The sequence below is a fragment of the Hordeum vulgare genome, chromosome 2H (genome assembly GCF_904849725.1).
Source record: "Hordeum vulgare subsp. vulgare chromosome 2H, MorexV3_pseudomolecules_assembly, whole genome shotgun sequence".
NCBI classification, from domain to species: Eukaryota; Viridiplantae; Streptophyta; class Magnoliopsida; order Poales; family Poaceae; genus Hordeum; species Hordeum vulgare.
The window spans coordinates 594,393,224-594,406,912 of record NC_058519.1 but is presented as its reverse complement, the minus strand read 5'-3'; positions in this window follow the sequence as shown (position 1 = coordinate 594,406,912).

Here is a 13,689-nt window from a genome sequence, read left to right as displayed (position 1 = left end):
TGGCAATGATTATATCTATAGGCATCACGTCCAAAACAAGTAGACCGATATTTTCTGCATCTACTACTATTGCTCCACACGTTGACCGCTATCCAGCATGCATCTAGTGTATTAAGTCCAAGAGAATAGAGTAACGCCTTAAGCAAGATGAGATGATGTAGATGGACAATCTCATATCTACGATAAAATACCATCTTGTTACCCTTGATGGCAACAACACGATGCGAGCCTTGTTGCCCCTTCTGTCACTGGGAAAGGTCACCACACGGTATGAACCCAAAACCAAGCACTTCTCCCATTGCAAGAATCATAGATCTAGTTGGCCAAACAAAACACAAGACTCGAAGAGACTTACAAGGATATCAAATCATGCATATAAGAAATCAGCAAAGACTCAAATATATATTGTAGATAATCTGATCACAAATCCACAATTCATTGGATCTCGACAAACACACCACCAAAGAGGATTACATCGGATAGATCTCCATGAAGATCATGGAGAACTTTGTATTGAAGATCCAAGAGAGAGAAGAAGCCATCTAGCTACTAACTACGGACCCGTAGGTTTGCAGTGAACTACTCACGAGTCATTGGAGGAGCGATGATGTTGATGTAGAGGCCCTCCAACTCCAAAGTCCCCTCCGGCAGGGCACCGGGAAGGGTCTCCAGATGAGATCTCGCGGAAACGGAAGCTTGCGGCGGCGGAAAAGTGTTTTCGTGGATTCCCCTATTTTTTCTGTATTTTAGGGAATATATAGGCGGAGGAGCTAGGTCAGGGGGGCGCCAGGGAAGCAACAAGCCTGGTAGCCGCCGCCCCCTGGTGGCGGCTACAGGGCTTGTGGCCCCCCTATGGCTCTCCTGCCTTGGCCCTCAAGCCCCCTGATTTTTTTCCATTCTAGAAAAATTTATTTCGGGGATTTTATTCCGTTTGGACTCCGTTCCAAAAGCAGATCTGAAAAGAGCCAAAAACACAGAAAAAACAGGAACTGGCACTTGACACTGAATTAATAAGTTAGTACCAAAAAAGATATAAAAGGTAAACAAAACATCCAAAGATGACAAGATAACAACATGAAACCATAAAAAATTATAGATACGTTTGAGACGTATGAGTTCTCCACGTTGATACGTGGAAGTGAAATTTGAGAAGCTTATTACTCTTGGGTTCTTGGTACCTTAGAGCTTGTTCTTCTTGGGTGCTTTGGCGGCCTAGAAGCTTGGTGGTGCCTCAGAGCTCAATCATTGTGGTGCAAAGCTCTGCGCAAGCGTCGGGATCTCCAATTCGGTTGTGGAGGTCGCCCCGAGCAGTTGAGGGTACCTTGAAGCCATATTTCATTGTGGTGAAGCTTCATGGTCTTGTTGGGAGCTTCCAATTAAGTTGTGGAGATCGCCCCAACCTTGTTTGTACAGGTTCGGTGACCGCCCTGAAGGGTCCCTTAATGGAATCACGTCATCTTGCATTGTGCGAGGGCATGAGGACATTACGGTGGCCTTAGTGGCTTCTTGGGGAGCATTGTGCCTCCACAACGCTTCAAATGGATATTAGCATCTACAAGGGTGTGAACTTTGGGATACATCGGTGTCTCCGCGTGCCTCGATTATCTCTTATTCGAGCCCTTTACTTATGCACTTTACTTTGTGACAGCCGTATTGTTTCTTGATTATATATCTTGCTTTCTCTTACTTGTTTATCTTGGTTAGCATAAGTTGTTGGTGCACATAGGTGAGCCTAGTTGTTTTAGGTTTTGTGCTTGACGAATCAAATGTTAGTTTTATTCCGCTACTGTTCAAGCCTAAATCGTAATTATTTTAAAACGCCTATTCACCCCCTCTAGGCGACATCCATGTCCTTTCACCTATATTTTCATATCTAATGGGTAACACCGCAGATTTGGAGGGGTTGATGTGCAGTCCTGTGGATGCTCCGTAATCATGAAGGATGTGTAGTAGTGCGTCAATCTCCCGTTTTGCAGGGTTTGCAAATATAACGATGGCATCAACATAGAGACTAATTCTAAGCTTAAGTTCCCATCCTGAAAGTGGTGGAATGATTTGTCTAGTAAATGGTGTAGTGGATCAATCTGGATCAATCGCCAGAATGAATAATAAGGGCGATAAGGAGATCACCTTGCCGCAGGCCCCGACAATGGTGAATCTGCTGTCCAGGAACACCATTAAGGAGGAATTACGACGAGGATGTGGAAAGTAGTAGTGCGATCTAATCTCTCCAGCCTACACTGAAACCCATCTTCTGCAGTAGCTCTAGTTATTTTCTTTTGCATGAGTTGTTTAAACATTTGTTATTGTGCTCATCAACTCTGTGCAAAGAATTGAATATGTCAAAATAAATATAAGTAGTGCAACTTTCTGCAATAACTACAAGGCATGCAAGGAGAGGAGCAAGATTCATGCTCCGACTTGCAGCTTGGGTCTTCCGTAGAAAGAAAGGATGGGCGCCAGCGTTTTTTCCGCTTGCTGGATGAAGGAAAGGCTGTTTGGAGTAGATTATGAATATCTTCATGTAGGCTTATGGTGTGCTTATTTTGTGATGGTGGTTTGCAAAGGTTTCTAGTTTGAACTGATGCAAATAGTGAGAGTTATTTGGCTTTGAGGTTATCCTTTTGTTCTTGGAATGTAATCCTGCCATTCACAAATATAAAACGTTTTGGATATGTCAATATGGATTACATATGTTCTAAAATGGGTGAATAGACACAGTAAAACATGTATATATATATATATATATATATATATATATATATATATATATATATATATATATATATATATATATATATATATATATATATATATCCAAGTTAGGAAAAGTTAGAACATCTTATTTTTATGAAAGGAGAGAGTATCATAATTTTGGGACCTACCTAGAGGGAACGGTCCTCGTGGGATTGATTTATCAATTTCATTGGGAAATTATTATTTTTGAGGAAATTGCATAAATACACATCATTTGAGGATGCGGTAACAAAAAACCACAACTCTAGAGGATTTTGACAAACACAAACAAAAATCTAGGACTAATCAGTAATAGAAAACACAAATAGATCTTACTAGTCACTTAATGAGAAATATGGTGTGCGGGTACCATGTGTTAAGTAACTAGAGAGATGACTCAGACGAGATGAGCCGAGCTCTTTGAAAAATATAGAATATTTAAAGTTAAAAAACAAACTTTCAAAAAATCGATTTTTTTAGTAATTCAGTCCATCTTTGTTGATCAATATTGAAAAATCAGCCTATTTTACGTAGCCGATTTAAAGTTTTGACAACTTTCGTATGAACGTGAATGAGTTGGCTTAAAAATTGTCCAAATATAAAAATGGCTAAGAGAAAAAGGCTACATATTTTCCAGATTGATGAGTGAAGATGGGTTGAATTCCTGGAATTGTTTCACAATTTTTTTGAGTATTAGCAAAAGAAATATTAAAACAATGTTCAGACAATGAATATTTTTTTACTTAGAGATGAGTTTACTTGGCTCGGCTCAAGCCAATTAGCCCCTCTAATCACTTAACACATGGGACCCACACGTCATATTTATCATTAAGGTATTAATCAAAGAAATTGGTGTTTTTGTTACTTGTTAGTCCTGTAGTTGTGGTTTTTTGTTAAAGTCCCCTAGAGTTGTAGTATTTTGTTACCTCGGCCCCAAAGTGTTGTGTATTCGTGCATTTTCCTCAAACAAAATTGGAGGGGGGCGGGGCTTATAATCCTAAAGGATATTTTTGATACATATATGCACTATATGATAATTGTGGCAATTAATTTCTTGGCAACCCACGATTGTATCAAAGAGTGAATAGATAGTCACCAACTTAGATGATTGCAATAGTAAAGAAGAAAGTAAGAACGAGTGCAATGCACCATGTGACGAGGCGAACATGAATATTTTTTTAAGCTTGCACCACCATCACCATTTGCTAAGGCCGACACACGCTCTTGTGGCACATAACTGGAGCGGAAAAGCGACCCTAAAGTTACTGGCCCCGGAGCTCTGCAAGATTGCTTCCGAGAAGAACATGACGGTGCAACATGAACTTTCTAATGAAAGCTCGAACAACTCGGGGAGTATGTCACCCTAGGTTAGTCAGGTTTCACCTTACACCCAACTAGGAGGATACCATATCTTAGAATCTTACTACAAATGGCACTTACTCTTTGGCGTTTGTCTATGCTGTCCAGTTCTATTTTCTTACCCCGGGTTCGAACCTGCGAGGATTTGGTGTGCACACCCTGATCTTAAATGCAAGTTCTTCACTTGGTTTGCCCTTCATGGCAGAATTCTTAGCCCGGACATGCTTGCAATCTAGGGTTTGACGCATGACCCATGATACCAGTAATGCCTCGAGGCACCTAAAATGGCGACCCTCTTGTGCAAAGATCATCCCTTCTTTGTTTATGTATGGGATTAAGTGATTACTTGGACAAATGAGGAACTTTGAGAGTCTAATTTTCTGTTGTACCCTAACGGTATTTCAATATGGTGGGACGAGCTGATTTTTTTACCCTCAAATCATAAAACAATAGTTCTATCATATTTTTTATATATAAATTAAATAATTACATGGAAGGTTCAAAAAAACCATCAAAAAATTACCCAACTTTTGTTCTAGGTATCAGTATTATTAGATTACAAATTATTTTCTATCCAAAGTGTGAAGCTATGTGAATACTTTTCTTTAACCTTGAACTTCACTATTTTCAAATCACTACTGGAATTCATAATTTTGCCGTCTGCTGACGCATGACAAAGGTACTCTTTGCTGTCAGCTGTCACAGTGCTAACGGCAAAGAGGTGGCTGATGGCAAAGGTTTATTTTGCCGTCGACCACCTCTTTGTCGTTCGCTAACGGACGGCAAAGAAGCCCTATGCGGACGGCAAAGGGTAGGCAGACGGCAAAGAACCCCCAAACGGCCGAAACACCACCCCCACCCACCCCTCCCCTTTGCCGTATGCCTGGGCACCCTTTGCCGTCCGCCTGGGAGCACGGCGGACGGCAAAGGGGACGGCGACTGCCCCCACCCGATGCCTCCCCCACCGCCCCTTTGCCGTCTGCCTGGGAGTCCTTTGCCGTCCGCCTGGGAGCACGTCGGACGGCAAAGGGGCGGCCCACCAACCACACTCAGGCCCGCCCCCTCCAACCCCCGCTTCGCACGTAGCCCATGCTCGAATCCCCCACCCCGCCCGACGTCCCTCCACGCCGACGTCCCTCCGCGCCGCCCCGACGTCCCTCCGCCCCCCGGTGCAGCCCCCTGCGCCGCCATGACGTCCCTCCGCCCCCCGGTGCAGCCCCCTGCGCCGCCCCCTCCCCTCACCCGCCGCCGGCCCCCTGCGCTGCCCCCTCTCCCCACTCGCCGCCAGCGCCGCCCCGTGCGCTGCCCCTCCCCTCACCCGCCCCCTGCGCCGCCCCTCCCCTCACCCACCCCTGCGCCGCCCCTCCCCTCACCCGCCCCCTGCGCCACCCTTCCCCTCACCCGCCCTCGACGCCGCCGCTCCTCTCACTGGCTGCGGGCGCCGCCCCCTCCCCTCACCAGCTTCCGGCGACGCCCCTCCCCTCACCGGCCGTCCCCAACTCCGGTGAGTGCATAGAATAGTTAGTTTTTTCTATTTTTTCTGTTAAATTAGATAGTTAGTTTATTAGGTAGTTAGTTTTTTTTATAATTTTTCTATTTTTAGTTAGTTTATTAGATAGTTAGTTTTTTTCTATTTTTCTGTTAAATTAGATAGTTAGTTTATTAGATAGAATAAAGTAGATAGAAAAGCAAAAAATTAGAAGATAATAGTAGAAGAAAAAAACTAGAAGAAAGAAGAAGAAGAAGAAGAAGAAGAAGAAGAAAGAGGAGAGGAGGAGAAAGACAAAAGAAAGAAGAAAAAGAAGAAGAGGAGGACGAGGAGAAAAAAGAAGAAGAAGAATAATAATAATAAGAAGATGATCAAGAAGAAGAAGAAGAAGAAGAAAAAGAAGAAAAAGAAGAGAGAGGAAAAGAAGAAAGAAGAGGAAAAAAGGAACCCCGGCACCCCGGCACAGACCCTCGATCCCCGACCCCTGACGCCCGATGCCACGGACCCTCGACCCTCGACCCCCGACGCCACTGACCATCGACCCCCGACCCTTGATCCCCGACGCCCGACGCCACTGACCCTCGACCCCCGACCCCTGACACCTGTTCGGTCTCTTGTTGACCGAAAAGACACCAACCCCCGACGCCAGTGACTCTCGACCCCCGACGACACTGACCCCCGACCAGCGATGCAACTAACCCCCAACCCCCGACGCCACCGACACACGACACCACCGACCCTCGACGCCACTAAGCCCCGACCCCCAACACCTCTTCTGCCTACTGTTGAATGAGAAGGTGATTTTCGGCCTTCTAGAGGCCGACGGGGGTCATAGTTTTGTATATTATGAGTTAGGCCACATATTTTCCGATTATGTTAATTATAAAAACATCGTATTTTTGTTGATCATGTGAATTTCAATGTGCAGTTATTCGACGACCTCCACGTGCGTTGGACGAGCTCCGCCCTTGCGTTTGTTGGTGAGCACAAATGACTTCTCCTCCTACCCCCTTAATTTGCTCTATGCCGGTCTTCGTGCTGATGAAACTTGCTAGCTATAGGTTTCTTCAATCATGAGTATGCGTGACCAGTATGCGTCTCCCGTTCGAAAGGGCGACATCTATAAATATACATTTCTTTGCATATTTATAACCGCCATCCTTTCGAATTGTCCAACATTATCCATGGACAGCCCGAGTATGTATAGATTGGGTTCGTTTTCCCGTATGCTGTGCTCTGGATCCGATGCAGAATTTCGTCAGTGCCTCCCTATTGTTCTCCGGGTACACATCCTCTCTGATTATTGCCGAGACGTGTATCAGGAGAACAGCGGGGAGGTGCTGCCGAAATTCCGCGTCACACCTAGAGCAGTACATGGGAAAACGAACCCAATCTACACATACTTGGGTGGGATTAGGACCTATCTTTACCTATTAGCGTGTAGGTTGCATGGACGTAATAAAACTGACAAACTTGATTAGCGTATGAATATATATGATGAATTATATATTTATTTCTTGTGCCCCCATAGGTAGCTAGGCAACATGAGTGATCGTGCTTGGATGTACATTGGTCACCCTAGTCAGAAAGACATGACCCATGAATGGTTAACAAAAACCAGGGGGTTTGTGAGAGCCGCATTTGCAAATGGCCAGCAAAAAACATGGTGCCCCTGTCCCAACTGGGACAACTGGAAAAAGCAGACAAAATTTGAAATGGGTAAACACATGCAGAAGTGGGGTTTTACGCCTAATTATACGGTGTGGACTTTTCATGGTGAGTCTGACCAACGTGCCAGAGCTGAGGTGATTCGTCGTCGCACCGACGAGCATGGTACCGGCATTGAAGACATGGTGCAAGACTTTGATGATGCTCGGGATTCGGACGATGAGATGGAGGAATCTGCAAAGGCCTTCTATGAAATGTTGGAGTGTTCAAAACGTCCTCTCCATGAGGAGACTGAGCTTTGTCAGCTGGATGCCGTCGCGCAAGTAATGGCTCTGAAGGCTCAATTCAACCTAGGCAAAGAATGTTACGACGCGATGATGACGATATTTGGACGCTTTCTACCAAAAGGCCATGTACTGCCTGCAAACCTGTACCAGTTAGAGAAAATCCTCCGTGCACTTAAGATGCCCGATGAGAAGATACATGCCTGTGAGAATGGATGTGCCTTATTTAGGCTTGAGGCAGCGGCCTTGAACTATTGCCCCATTTGCAATTCTTCCAGGTATATTGTGGTAGACAACGGTATGGGTGAGAAGAATCAGACCAAAATCCCCATTAGTGTTCTTCGGTATCTGCCAATCGTACGAAGACTTCAATGTCTTTTCATGGTTGAAGAGACGGCCAGACAGATGACATGGCACAAATTGGGCAAAAGAACCGAACTAGATGCGGATGGGAACAAGATGCTGGTACACACTTCACATGGTTTTGCGTGGAGGCACTTCGATGCATTACATAAGGATAAATCGGAAGATCCAAGGCAACCTAGAGTTGCCATCAACACGGGTGGGTTCAATGTGTATGGTATGACGGCATCACAATACAGTTGTTGGCCTGTATTTGTCATTCCACTAAATTTGCCACCCGGAGAGATTATGAAAAGAAAGAACATTTTCCTGACGTTGATAATTCCAGGGCCGAACTATCCGGGGAAGAATATGAATGTGTACATGCAGCCGCTTAAGGATGAGTTGCAAGAAGCCTGGGATAATGGGATCAAGACCTACGACGCGGCTACCAATTTTTTTTTTCAAAATGCATGTGTGGTACATGTACTCAACGCATGATTATCCGGCGTTTGCGCTATTCGCTGGCTGGTGTGTGCATGGAAGGTTCCCGTGCACCACATGCAAGGCAGCTCTTCAGTTCCGTTGGCTGCAGGCTGGTCGCAAGTATTCTTGCTTCGACATGCATAGACAATTCCTGGATCCTGACCATAAGTTCAGAAAAGACAAGAAGAATTTCATCAAAGGTAGAGTTGTCAAAAACACTGCACCAGCTGCGTTGACAGACCAACATACCCTTGATCAGTTAAACGCTCTCGAGCCTGATCCTTTGCGTCCAGGATACTTCAAAGGGTATAATACGGAACACGCGTGGACTCACAAGTCATGCTTATGGGATCTGCCTTACTTCAAAGACCTCCTTTGCCCACACAACATCGACGTGATGCACACCGAAAAGAATATTGCGGAGGCCATTTTTGGTACATTGTTCGGCATAGAGGGGAAGTCAAAAGATAATTCTAAGGCTAGAATCGACCTGGAGGCTCTATGTGACAGACCGTTGCAAAACTTGCGACAACGGAAAGGAAAGCAAAGCATAGCGAAGCCAAAGGCATGGTTCAATCTTGAAAGGCCAGCTATGAGGGAAATGCTATTGTGGGTGAAAATGCGGTTGATGTTCCCCGATGGGTATGTTGCGAATCTAAAGAGGGGAGCGAGTCTTGAGAAATTGAAAATATTTGGTCTCAAGAGTCATGATTGGCACATATGGATTGAGCGGGTAATGCCGGTGATGTTGCGTGGCTTTATCCCCGAGGATGAATGGCTAGTACTGGCAGAGCTGGGCTATTTCTTCCGTTCTCTTTGAGCGAAAGAACTATCGCCTGGTGTGCTAGATGAAATTGAAGAGTTGGCGTCTGAGTTGATCTACAAATTAGAAAAGATCTTTCCACCGGGCTTCTTTAATCCAATGCAACATTTGATTTTGCATCTCCCGACCGAGGCAAGAATGGGGGGGCTCGTTCAAAATCGATGGTGCTACTCAACTGAGAGGATGCAGAAGACGCTTCGAGCTAAGTGTAAAAATAAACATAGAATTGAAGCATCGATGGCCGAGAAATTCATTATAGAGGAGGCGGCAAACTTCGTGACAGCACACTACGAAGCCAAAAATCATCATTTGCATAACCCGAAGCCTCGGTACAATGATGGCGATCCAAAAAAAAGTTCGATCCAACCTCAGCCTATTCAAAGGTAAGCTCACACCATCCGGTGCTTCGAAAGGGAAATCGTTGGATGTGGAAGAATGGTGGACCATTTCATCGTATATCTTCACTAACCTAACAGAAGTGCGGCCGTACATCGAGTAAGTTCTCGGTAAATTATTGTTCCACAACTTCTAATTGCTTTGAACTACTCTTATTCCTGGATATTTGATATAGTCGATACGTCACCGAATTCTCGGATGGAGCGGTCATCGAAAAGGATTCCATCGAAGAGTATGAGCGTCTCGCAAAGCATGGAGGCGACTATCCCGGTTTCATCTCTTGGTTCAAACAAAGGGTAATTAATTACCATTAAGGGCCCATTTGATTTCTTGGTCTAATTTGCGGCTAATGCATCCATTCTTTCGTATGAAACTTGTAGGCTGATGCAGAGTCTATGGACGCCGAGTTGAGACAAGTCGCTAATGGTTTTGACTATAAGGTCCGTTCATTTGACAAATACAACATCAACGGGTATCACTTTTGTACCTTTGGCAAAGAGCTATCTATGCCCGACCTAAAGACTACAAATTGTTCTGTCTCTGCTATCGGCAAAGGAGGCACCGAGTATTATGGAAGAGTTGAAGCAATTTATGAACTTCTATTCTATGGTGAAAACCCACCGACCGTCGTAGTCTTCAAATGTTATTGGTTTGAGCCGAGGGAGACTAGAAGGACTCATGAACATATAGGACTAGTCGAAATCAACCCTTCTACAGTGTTATTGCTGCAGAATATCTCCCGAAACGCATCGCACGACCCTTCTACAGTGGAGCCTTCTCCAGGGCAGCCTTCTCTAGGTGAAACAAGCCAGAGCCACCGTGCTTCACCGCCGTGATGACGATAATGGTATGTTATTTCTAGTGTTTTAATAAAAAATTACATATACTTAGCTAAGTTCTCTCCTAAATGACATAATAAGGCTTAGGTAGCTCGAAGATGATCTATTCCCCCTAACTTAGGTATTGAATGGTCTATAATTAGCTTAGCTAGTTCCAAAATGGCTTAATAAGCATAGTTTGCTCATTAATGACACATTTTACCCAAGTTAGCTCCGAAATGACCTATAGTTAGCTAGGTTTCCACCTAAATGACATAACTAGCTCTAAAAAGGCATTCTTAGCTAATTTAGCCCGAAGAAGGGGACAAGAGGAGAAGAAAGAGGAAAAATGAAAGGAAGGAAGAAGAAGAAGAAGAGAAGAAGAAGGATAAGAAGGAGAAGGAGGAGACAAAGGAGAAGGAGCTCCTCCTTCTCCTTCTTCTTCCTCCTTCTTCCTCCTTTTCCTTCTCCTTCTTCTTTTCTTCTTCTTCTCCTCTTCCTTCTCCTTCTCCTCCTCCTCCTCCTACTTCTTTTAATTCTTCTTCTCTTCTTGCTTCTTCTCTTTCTCTTCTACTACATAGCTTAGACTCATCCAAGAAAGACTAAATTGGCTAATTATCCTACAAAATGACATAATTAGCTTAGTTAGGTGAAAACATCATAAGAACCTTGGTTAGCTCAATAAAATGACCAATTTAGCCAAAAAATGAAATAATAAGCTCAAAATGGCATAAGAACCTTCGTTAGCTCATGAATATTATATACTTAGCTTGGCTTCCACCTAAATGATATAATTAGCCAATTTAGCTCCAATATGGCTTAATAAGCATAGTTAGCTCCAAAATGAAATATTTAACCCAAGTGAGCTCCGAAACGACCTATAGTTAGCTAGGCTTCCACCTAAATGACATAATTAGCTTAGTTAGCTCCAAAATGACCTATTTAATAAAAAATGACCTATAGTTAGCTAAGTTCTCTCCTAAATGACATAATAAGGCTTAGGTAGCTCGAAGATGACCTATTCCCCCTAACTTAGGTATTAAATGGCCTATAATTAGCTTAGCTAGATCCAAAATGGCTTAATAAGCATAGTTTGCTCATGAATGACACATTTTACCCAAGTTAGCTCCGAAATGACCTATAGTTAGCTAGGCTTCCACCTAAATGACATAATTAGCTTAGTTAGCTCCAAAATGGTCTATTTAATAAAACATGACCTATACTTAGCTAATTATCCTCAAAATGACATAATTAGCTCCAAAAAGGCATTCTTAGCTAATTTAGCCCGAAGAAGGGGACAAGAGGAGAAGAAAGAGGAAAAATGAAAGGAAGGAAGAAGAAGAAGAAGAGAAGAAGAAGAAGAGAAGAAGAAGGATAAGAAGAAGGAGAAGGAGCCTCCTTCTCCTTCTTCCTCCTCCTTATCCTTCTCCTTCTTCTTTTCTTCTTCTTCTCCTCTTCCTTCTCCTTCTCCTCCTCCTCCTCCTCCTCCTTCTTCTTCTTTTACTTCTTCTTCTCTTCTTGCTTCTTCACTTTCTCTTCTTCTACGTAGCTTAGACTCATCCAAGAAAGACTAAATTGGCTAATTATCCTACAAAATGACATAATTAGCTTAGTTAGGTGAAAACATCATAAGAACCTTGGTTAGCTCATTAAAATGACCAATTTAGCTAAAAATGAAATAATAAGCTCAAAATGACCAATTTAGCTCCAAAATGACATAATTAGCCCATTTATCTCCAAAAAGACATAATTAGAAAATTTAGCTCCAAGAATAGGAGAAGAGGAGAAGAAATAGGAAAAATGAACAGAAGGAAGAAGAAGAGGAAGAAGAGAAGAATAAGAGAAGGAGAAGGAGGAGGAGGAGAAGAAGGAGGAGGAGAGGAGGAGGAGAAGAAGGAGAAGGAGGAGAAGACCATTTCCTTCTTCTCCTCCTTCTCCTTCTCCTTCTCCTTCTCCTTCATATTGATTTCTTTTTCTTATTCTTCTCCCCCTCTTTCTTCTCCTCTTTCATATTCTCCTTAGCTTCTTTCCCCAACAATGACATAATTTGCCCATTTAGCTCCAAAATGACATAATTAGCCCATTTAGCTCCAAAAAGACATAATTAGAAAATTTAGCTCCAAGAATAGGAGAAGAGGAGAATAAATAGGAAAAATGAAAAGAAGGAAGAAGAATAAGAAGAGAAGGATAGAAGGAGAAGGAGGAGGAGGAGGAGAGGGAGGAGGAGAGGAGGAGGAGAAGAAGGAGAATGAGGAGAAGACCTTTTCCTTCTTCTCCTCCTTCTCCTTCTCCTTCTGCTTCTCCTTCTTCTTGATTTCTTCTTCTTCTTCTTCTCACCCTCTTTCTTCTCCGCTTTCATATTCTCCTTACCTTATTTTCCCCAACAATGACATAATTTGCCCATTTAGCTCCAAAATGACATAATTAGCCCATTTAGCTCCAAAAAGACATAATTAGAAAATTTAGCTCCAAGAATAGGAGAAGAGGAGAAGAAATAGGAAACATGAAAAGAAGGAAGAAGAATAAGAAGAGAAGAAGGAGAGAAGGAGAAGGAGGAGGAGGAGAAGGAGGAGGAGAGGAGGAGGAGAAGAAGGAGAAGGAGAAGAAGACCTTTTCCATCTTCTTCTCCTTATCCTCCTTCTCCTCCTCCTCCTTCTCCTTCGTCTTATCCTTCTTCTTGATTTCTTCTTCTTCTTCTCCTCCCCATATTTCTTCTCCTCTTTCATATTCTCCATGACTTATTTTCCCCAACAATGACATAATTAGCCCATTTAGCTACAAAATGACATAATTAGCCCATTCAGCTCCAAAAAGACATAATTAGAAAATTTAGCTCCAAGAATAGGAGAAGAGGAAAAGAAATAGGAAAAATGAAAAGAAGGAAGAAGAAGAAGAAGAGAAGAATAAGTGAAGGAGAAAGAGGAGGAGGAGAAGGAGGAGGAGGAGAGGAGGAGGAGAAGAATAAGGAGGAGAAGACCTTTTCCTCCTTCTCCTCCTCCTCCTCCTCCTCCTCCTCCTCCTCCTCCTCCTTCTCCTTCTTCTCCTCCTTCTTGATTTCTTTTTCTTCTCCTCCTACTCTTTGTTCTCCTCTTTCATATTCTCCTTACCTTATTTTCCCCAACAATGACATAATTAGCCCATTTAGCTCCAAAATGACATAATTAGCCCATTTACCTACAAAAAGACATAATTAGATAATTTAGCTCCAAGAAGAGGAGAAGAGGAGAAGAAATAGGAAAAATGAAAAGAAGGAAGAAGAAGAAGAAGAAGAGAAAGAGAAGGAGGAGG